Raw genomic sequence first — 8319 nt, forward strand, 5'->3', positions numbered from 1 at the left:
AAAGGCTCTTGTCCCGCTTTAGGGTGAATTTTGGAAGAAACTTCCAAAGCGGTCTCTCTAGAAAGCAGATGTGAGCAGCCCATCACCCAACTCGTTTGGTAAAATATTTCCTTGGAGAAAAATGAAAAAAACTGTTTATTTAGTAAGCAAAGTATTTACAAGCATAAAAGATTAATATTAAACAATAAAGCCTCTTGCTGTTCTGAAGAGATGGCATATTTAGAAAGTTCTTTTTATGAGGTGTAGCTCAGCTTGCTCAGTCTCTTATCAGTCCCTCCTGCGCTGCAAAGTGCTGTGTCCCAGGCTCCAGTGGGCCACAGGTGTGATCTCCTGGTGTTCTCCTGGGCTTTCAGTCCAGAGCAGGTTTGAGAAAGTTCCAAGAAAAAGAAAAAAACACAGTCCAGGGAACTTCGCTGCCTCAGCTAGCTAAAAACTAACTAAAAAAAAGCAAAGGAAAGCTCTTTCCCGCTGTCAGTCCATGCTGAACAGAGCAGCTGTGTCTGCCCCTGGATTCCTGGAAGTGTCCAAGGCCAGGTTGGATGGGGCTTGGAGAAACCTGGAATAGTGGAAGGTGTCCCTGCCCATGGTGTTATAGGTAAAAGTTAAGTTAAATTAGGGTATAGTTCAATTATATTGTATTAATTATGTTATATTAATTGTATTATGTTAAAGGGGGGGGAGGGTTTATTAGAATGTGCTAGGAGAAGGGTCCAGGGTTTGGTGGAACAGTGGTCTGGCGCGGCAAGGTGAGGTCAAAGAGGGATTGGATGGAAGACCTGACCAATCATTCGAAGCCCTGCAGAAACGATTGGTCCAGAATGAACGGCGTTAAAGACCAGTGAGAAGCCTGGAAATGGACCAATCAGCATGCGGATCCAAAATGGACCTATCCTGGACTCAAAGGGGGCTATAAATAGGGGAAATGTGGTTGTCTTGGGGTTCTTCTTTTTGGATGTTTGTTTTTTATTGGGAAGATCTCAGTGCGCTTGGGGTTAGCTCACTGTTTTGTTTTTGGCTCGCTGTGTGGGTGCCTGGGCTTATCCTGGGTACTCCGTTCCTTGTAGCTATTTTAATAAATGAGAACCTCCTTCTCCGGAGAAAGTTTGGCCTCGTTCATATTCATAACAATGGCAGGGAGTGAGACTGGATGAGCTTTAAGGTCCCTTTCAACCCAAACCATTCTGGGATTCTCTGATTCTATCATTCTTTTAAATCACTGCAGTTCTCATAATATGTCTCACTCATTCTGAGCTTTTTTTTATTCTAGTGAACCAGTGAAAAACAGATGCTTGTGCACCTTTGCATTTCTTGAGAATTAATGCTATTAAAATTCTTTCCCTTCTTAATTTTTTTTCTCAAATTCTTGTAGTCTTTCCTTGTATTAATGTTACTTTTTATTGAAATGGACATTCTAGTTACCCATGCCCGCTTTTGTAAGTGGTCTCATATTTCTCTGGCTTTCGGGATATTTATTTCTGAGGTGAAGCATGTAATTGTTCAATCCAATAAGAATTTCATCACCTTTAAGAGGAAGAGATGCCTTGCAGAAGAAGTCTAGTTTGGAGGCATTACTGGCAGCACTGCAGTGTGAGCTACCAAAAAATGTCAGAAGTTAAAAGGAAGGAAGGTAATTTTCTGCCCATTCTGGCCATGAAACTTGGGAGTTTTGGAAAAAAAATGAAGTTCTGTTTTTAATAAAGTGGTGATATTTCACCATTCTATAGATACTGCTTTCACCTCAATAATTTCTTGTTTGCTGGTTAAGGATCTTAACCCCTCTGCAGCAAGCACTTCATGGCAAGATACCTTTGATCTGGTTGCTGACTGACACAGCAGAACAGAAATTCTGTAACAGCTCTTCAATTAGAATAACATAAAGTCGCTGTTAATTTCTAATCTGAATATGTGTTTTCAATTGTATTTAAGACCAAAAAAAACTGTGCTGCTCGTGCTTTTCTCTCTTACAGAGCAGCACATGCCCAGGCCTGTTCCGGAATTTTGTAAATGAAGTGGTAAATAAAACGTTTGGAAGTGGACAGCATTTATTGATACATAATCCTGAAGTTCGTGCCACAGGGTAACAACCAGCCCTGTTGAAGTAATGTGCTCATGATGTTTACATTTAGAATTAGTGCAAACAGACATTTATAGAAGGCTTAAAATATGAAATAAAAATAAACAGCTATGGCCATCTCTGTTCCTTATCCCAAAAGAAAACCACAGTGTGGCCTGTGCAAATAATATGGTGGAAACTTAAAGCAAATGGAAAAAATGCAATTATCTTTGCTAGCTAAATATTTATTTGGCACAAATTTCAGTTGTACCATCATGAAAGTGTAAAATTAGGAAGAACAAAGAGCAGGTAGAGAGCGTTTTTCAACACTTAGGTATTTATTTGCATTATGAAACAAATGTACATAGCATACTTACGGAACTATACATAATTCTAGCTAAGAGTCTGGATTTTATATTATTTTAGCACAGCACAACTTAAAAAACAGGGAAAACTATAAAAGTAGAAAAGAAAAGTAGTGGTGCCATCTGTAAATGGAAAAGAAAGAGAAGAAATAAATAGTTCAAAGTTCAGAAGAAGTATGTAAGTGTTGCTGTGAGACTTTGGGTGCCAGGACACTGTAGAACTTTATGGCAAAGGAATACAATTGTTTGTTTATTAAGCTGAAAAATAACCCAAAGAGTCAAATTCAGAAATTCTGTACCTTCATATGAGGTGGATCACTGAAAAAACTGTAAACATACAGTAAAAATTGTCTTGTTTATACTAAGTTTCTCTTGGTGGCAAAAGAGGGAGGGGTTGGTTGGTTGTTTCCTACAGACTTTTAAGTAGGAAAGAAACTGTAAATGAAAAGGACTGTGGGGAAATAACACATTTTTGAGTGAAGAGGCCAAGCTGCTGCTTAGATATTTCTGATTTCCAAACAGAACTTGAAGATTTTAATGAGAAACAATTTCTGAGAAAACATACAATTAAAAAAAATGAACTAAAGATCCAAAGTTAGTAAGAGAACATGCAGTAATTTATTTCTGCAGTGTATCTGTCTATGCACAAAATAATCCTGTTTTGTCTCTTACATTTAATTATATTTTCAGCTGGGCTGGTTGATATTTTAAATTAATATCTTATCCTCGGAGGAAGATGTGCTCATTAGCACTCCAGCTGTGTTGGAAACTTTTGTAGGTGTAGCAATAGAAACGCGTGTTTAATTTGATTTTTCAGTCATTTGTGACTCCAGCTCAGACAAGGAACCCATTTAGGTGTTTCTTATGGCGCATTTTTCTTCACTTGTTTGCTATTCCATATAATTTTTCCCTCCCACTTCTGTCCTTTTCCCTGTCCCTGTGAAGCACTTCCTGCATTAAGAGGATTTGCAGGAATAACCAATTAAAGGTGCTTGTGACAGACTGAGACAGGCCAAGATTAGAAGCATCTCACCTGCCTTTGCTTAGGTGTCTCATGTGCTTAGCAGAGAAATGCCAGCACTTCTGGGGGTCAAGATTTCTTCTTTCCTTTCTTTTTTTTACAAGCTGAAAGAGGGGAGATACACTTAGGAGGAGATAGAAGAGTTATGGAAATAAGAACCATTTCTTTCAGCAGTACAATTTGTGAAAGGGGCTCTAAAAATTCTGCACTTGGCTCATTAATGTTTTTTAAGAGGTATTTGGCTGAGCTGGACCACTAGTTTCTAGATCTGGTGTTTTGTCCCCAAAAGGAGGAGACCATTTTGTGTGTGCTGGAGGCTGGGAAGAGGGGCTCACCTGGGAGGGCTCAGATCCTGGGAGATGGGGAGCTGGAGCGGGAGCAGGGCTTGGCACGGCGGGGAGCAGAGGTGGGAGGAGAGGAGAGGAGAAGGATGGAGCTCTGGAGAGAGCTGCAGCTCTCAGCTGTGTGCACCAAACCCTCCTGGAACATTTGGAAGGGATGAGCTGTTCTGTCTCTGCAAGTGGGTTCTTCGTTTTCTGTGGTGGTTGACATTTTGTGTGTACAAAACCAGGGATGTATTTTAAGTTATGCCTCCGCTCTTTGTACTCACACAAACAAGCCAAAAATGTGAATGGATATTTGTAATACTAAGCTTAAAATCATGAGCAACCTCATTTCCTCTTTAGGTTGTGAATTTAATGACAGTAAAACTATAAAACTTCATATAATTTGTATACTTTGAAAGCAAGCAATAGCTGATTTTTCATTCTTTTTTTCCTCCTTCCTCAGGGTGACTTTCACAGTAGAACAGAACAAATCAACCTTGTCAGGCTCCTTGGTGTGTAGAGCATGATTTCTTCAGCCAGAGCTTGAGGAATCTGATTCACAGACACAGAAAAAGAGCAAGAAAGATGTGTCATAATTGAATCTACATAAATTCTGATTGTATCTTCCCTTCCTGTCTTTTTCTTTAAAACCTGAAGACAGAACAGGGCTCTGCTGAAAGCCTTGCCTCTTGCCAGATCTTTTTTAACTTGACATGTGCCTCAAGCTCTGCACTACAGAACAGAAGCTCACAGTCCTCAGAGTGAAATCTCAGCAGTTTTGGGGCTCAGCTTTTATGTGGCACCCACTGACCATTCCCACCTGCTCCTCAGTATGGGGGAAGATGCTTTTGGAGAGTTTCTTAGTAGAATCCTTCATTTTTCATGGATTTCTTACTCTGGAGGGCTATGCCTTGTTATTTCCTCTGTATCTGAGGTCTGCAACTGCAAAGTTTTAAGGTGAATAAACTTTAAAGTGAATTGGAGCATTGCTCTACAGGTGTCTCACAGATATGTCATGCTGTGACTATTAGGTTAGCGTGTTGGTTTTGAATAAGAATAACAATTAATTACAAAAAAGCAGAATTTCAGATCCTAATAACTTTAGGAATTGAAATATTGAAGTATATTAAGAAATACTGGCACCATAACACTGTTGGCACAGTAATTGCCCAACCAATGCAACCTATAAGATCAGCAGAAAATGAAGCATTATTAATTTTTATTTTCTTCTCTTACAGGGCAATTTCTGGGAATTGTAAACTCTCAGATAGCACCTTGGCCTTCATCAGACAGCTCAGGGATGGTTTGAGTTTTCTTATTAGCTTAATTGGGTTCCCAGGAAATGTCAATTTCTTCTCTGAATTCACAGCAACCCTCCTGTCGCTGATGGTGCCCCTGTTGTGACTGACTGTTCCAGGTAAACATGCTCTTCAGCTGGAAAGAACTCTGTGTATTTTGCTTTTATCTTCTTAAGGGAAAAAGTAAATCACAAGTGATGGGGGAAGCTTGTTCCTCTAACAGTTTAACTTTGAATTTGAATTCTGACATGCATTTTTAGCCCATGGCCTTTCCTCTATCTTAGGAGATCGTAGCACTTCATACCCAACCTGTGGGTTGAATGTAGAGTAAATACATGTGTGTAAAAATGAAGGAAATAATGTAGAAATGCAGGAAATAAAGTTGATCTTTCAGGAAAATCCTGGAGAGTGGAGGTGCCTGTCTCTATTTTCCTTCCATTAGAAAAGTACAGACAACTGAAAATTATGATTTTGGTACCAGTTTGCCTTTCCCACTCACCACTCTTACCAAGCAGATTAGAAGTCTTGACCATATATAATACCATTTTTAATAGTGGGCATATCTTATTAAGGGGTTTGTGTACAGACAGAGACAGTTCTGTGACAGGCTGTTGCAGAACACATCAAGCCCATACTGATGATGAACAAAATGGACCATTCCTTGCTGGGATTGCAGCTGGAGCTGGAGGAATTTTACCAGAATGGTGTAGAAAATATCACTCTTACAATTCCCACATGGGGGGAAGGTGAAACTGGACCAATGAGTGATATTGTGGTAAAGAAGATATAAAAACTTTGCTGTGGTTGAAACCGAGTTTTGGAGAGCACCAGCCTTGAAGCAAAATAACTGCATGCATTTAATGCAGTTCAGAGTCATTCTTCAGTCCCCTTCCCCCCTCATTGTCCCACGTTCTTTCTTTTGGGGATGTTATTTCAGACCAAACAACTGGGGAGTGGAAGCAACTGGGAGGGAGGGGAGAATTCACAAAGCACGTCATGCTCTGGTGACAAAATCTGTATGCTCAAGGTGGTTTCTCAGCATCATTCAAACCCCAAGTGTCAGAAATCTGCCTGGGGCAAACTGATGAAGGGGAGCTGTGGGTCTTTAAATCCATAAGATTGGCTTTCTGTGCGTCACTTTGCTGCTTCTGTCACTTACACAACAAGAAAGGTGGCCTTTCTGCTATTCCTGACTGGGGAGATATTTAATTTGCTCTGTTCTGATCTGAAGATGTAAGTCTCTGTTTTTCTATCAGCAATTATATGATAATGTGCTGGATACCTCTGGAAGCATAGATGGATAGGAAGACAAACAGTATTTTCCTGTGTTGCAGATGAGAACTGTAAAATAAAAAAGCAAAGTCAACTGGCAGTTCTCTCTGGTGGTCCACCTGTTAAGGTGAAGAATTATCAGAACTGGGCTGGTTCAGATACTATTTTTTTTCAGCAGATAGGTACAAGACCAACTTTCTCCCCAGTTTTGAGCTCTGTTTCCCTTTGTTCAGATGGAATTCTCTTGTACTGGCTTGTTTTACAGCTAAAATTGACTGCAGCTTACCTAGTTACTGAAAAAAGGTCTCTGAGCTAAGGATTTTACTCTGATTCTTATATTCCATGGATCTCAGCCACCCCTAAGTCAGGCCAGTTCCATCTGTGTGGCAGGAATGAGCCGCTTCTATTCTAAATGCCAGAGAAAGTTCACTAACAATTCAGTTAACACTCACCACAAAGCTATCGTCCTCCAAATCCTACTCGGAGCTTTACAAATGCATTTCTCAAGTTTCAATTTAACCTTTGCTATAAATATTCCCACCGTATGGAAGGAAACTCTTGCTCCAGAGCTGCGGTTGAGCTTGAAATGAAGCGGAAGAGATGGTGAGAAGCCTCTGGGGTGGAAAGGAAGCAGAGGGAAGGCTGCAGATAGATCCATGCTGAGATACCACAGTGACACTCTGAGGATGTCAGCGGAGCATGCAAGTGCTTCTGCTGAGCTGAGCTCCCACAGGCAGCCCCTGGAGGGAGTTTGGAACTCCTGCAACAGAAATATTTAAACATCTGGGTGTTTAACCGTGACACTGAGGAAGGAAATTTCTTGTCGTGCGGATATTCCGAGTGTGCCTTCTCTCCGTAAGAGCAGAGAGAAAAGATTCACCATCACAGCTTCAGAAGCTAAATTATTTCATTAGCCTGCACAGGTTAAATTAATGTACAAACACAAGATTATGGACCAAACCCAGTCTTATGATTCCACTGAGTATTTTTGTGAATTTAATGAACCTGACATTGTTGAAATCAACAGGCTCGATTTGCTATTAGCTGTGTACCCAGCTTGCTGTTAACAGAATGATTTATACAGGTGTGAAAGTTCAATGTATTTCCTTGTCTTCTGGTGCTTTGTAATAAATTGACCTACCTTGGCTTATGTAGCCCACTGGTTCCTCCAGGATTTCTCTTTTTAAATTATTTCAGCAAGGCTTCAAAAGGCAGTTAGAGATAGCAGGGTGGACTAGGAGAATTCTTGAGAGCAAAGTTACTTTAAGTACCTGTTTCCCTGTAAAAGCCAAGAAATTAAAGAATCCCAGAATGGTTTGGGTAGGAAGGACCTTAAAAGTCATCTATTCCAACCCCTTGCCAAGGGCAGGGACACTCCCATTAGACCAGGTTGTTCCAAACTCTGTCCAACCTGGAAAAATGCAAAGTGTTTATAGTAAAATCAATCAATCAATCAAAGGCCTAAATTAACAAAAAGCCATCCTTTGCCTCCACAGACTTCTAGCAGTTATTCTATACTGAAATTAGCCACCTTCTGTTATTTGAATCTCTGCTTAAATGTGAAACTTTGCAAGGCTTTCTTTTAAAAGTAAGCGAGTGGAAATTTGCAGGGGAAGTGGGTACTCCGCGAGTTCAAACTGGATGAGTAAAAATAAACATCTTCTTCAGATATTTTGATCCAGCAATTGGAAAACTCAGCAAATCAGCCCAGATGGAAAGAAGTTGCTGAGGACATTCTGCCAGCTAGTTCTGGATCCTGTCTTTAAGGTAAAACACTATTTTGTCTTGATTTGACTGCAAGAGGGTAAGCATAGACTTTTAGCAGGTTAACCTTTAGGACAGCCAACCTTCTTCTAAAGTAGGTCCATACTTCCTGTAGATATTAGAAACAAAAAAGAACAGTGTGAAAAATGTGTGACAGAAGAAGAATCTGAGCAGTCTGTTACGTGCAGTAGCATATTCAATTGTCCTTTCACAACCTGGT

At 40.2% G+C, this 8319-nt stretch overlaps 1 pseudogene; it reads left to right on the top strand.

Annotated features, from left to right (window-relative positions):
- Positions 1-818: 818 nt before the first annotated feature.
- Positions 819-5853, top strand: LOC106631892 (annotated as a pseudogene).
- Positions 5854-8319: the final 2466 nt, after the last annotated feature.

This window comes from Geospiza fortis, unplaced genomic scaffold (assembly GCF_000277835.1).
Source record: "Geospiza fortis unplaced genomic scaffold, GeoFor_1.0 scaffold488, whole genome shotgun sequence".
Lineage (NCBI taxonomy): Eukaryota > Metazoa > Chordata > Aves > Passeriformes > Thraupidae > Geospiza > Geospiza fortis.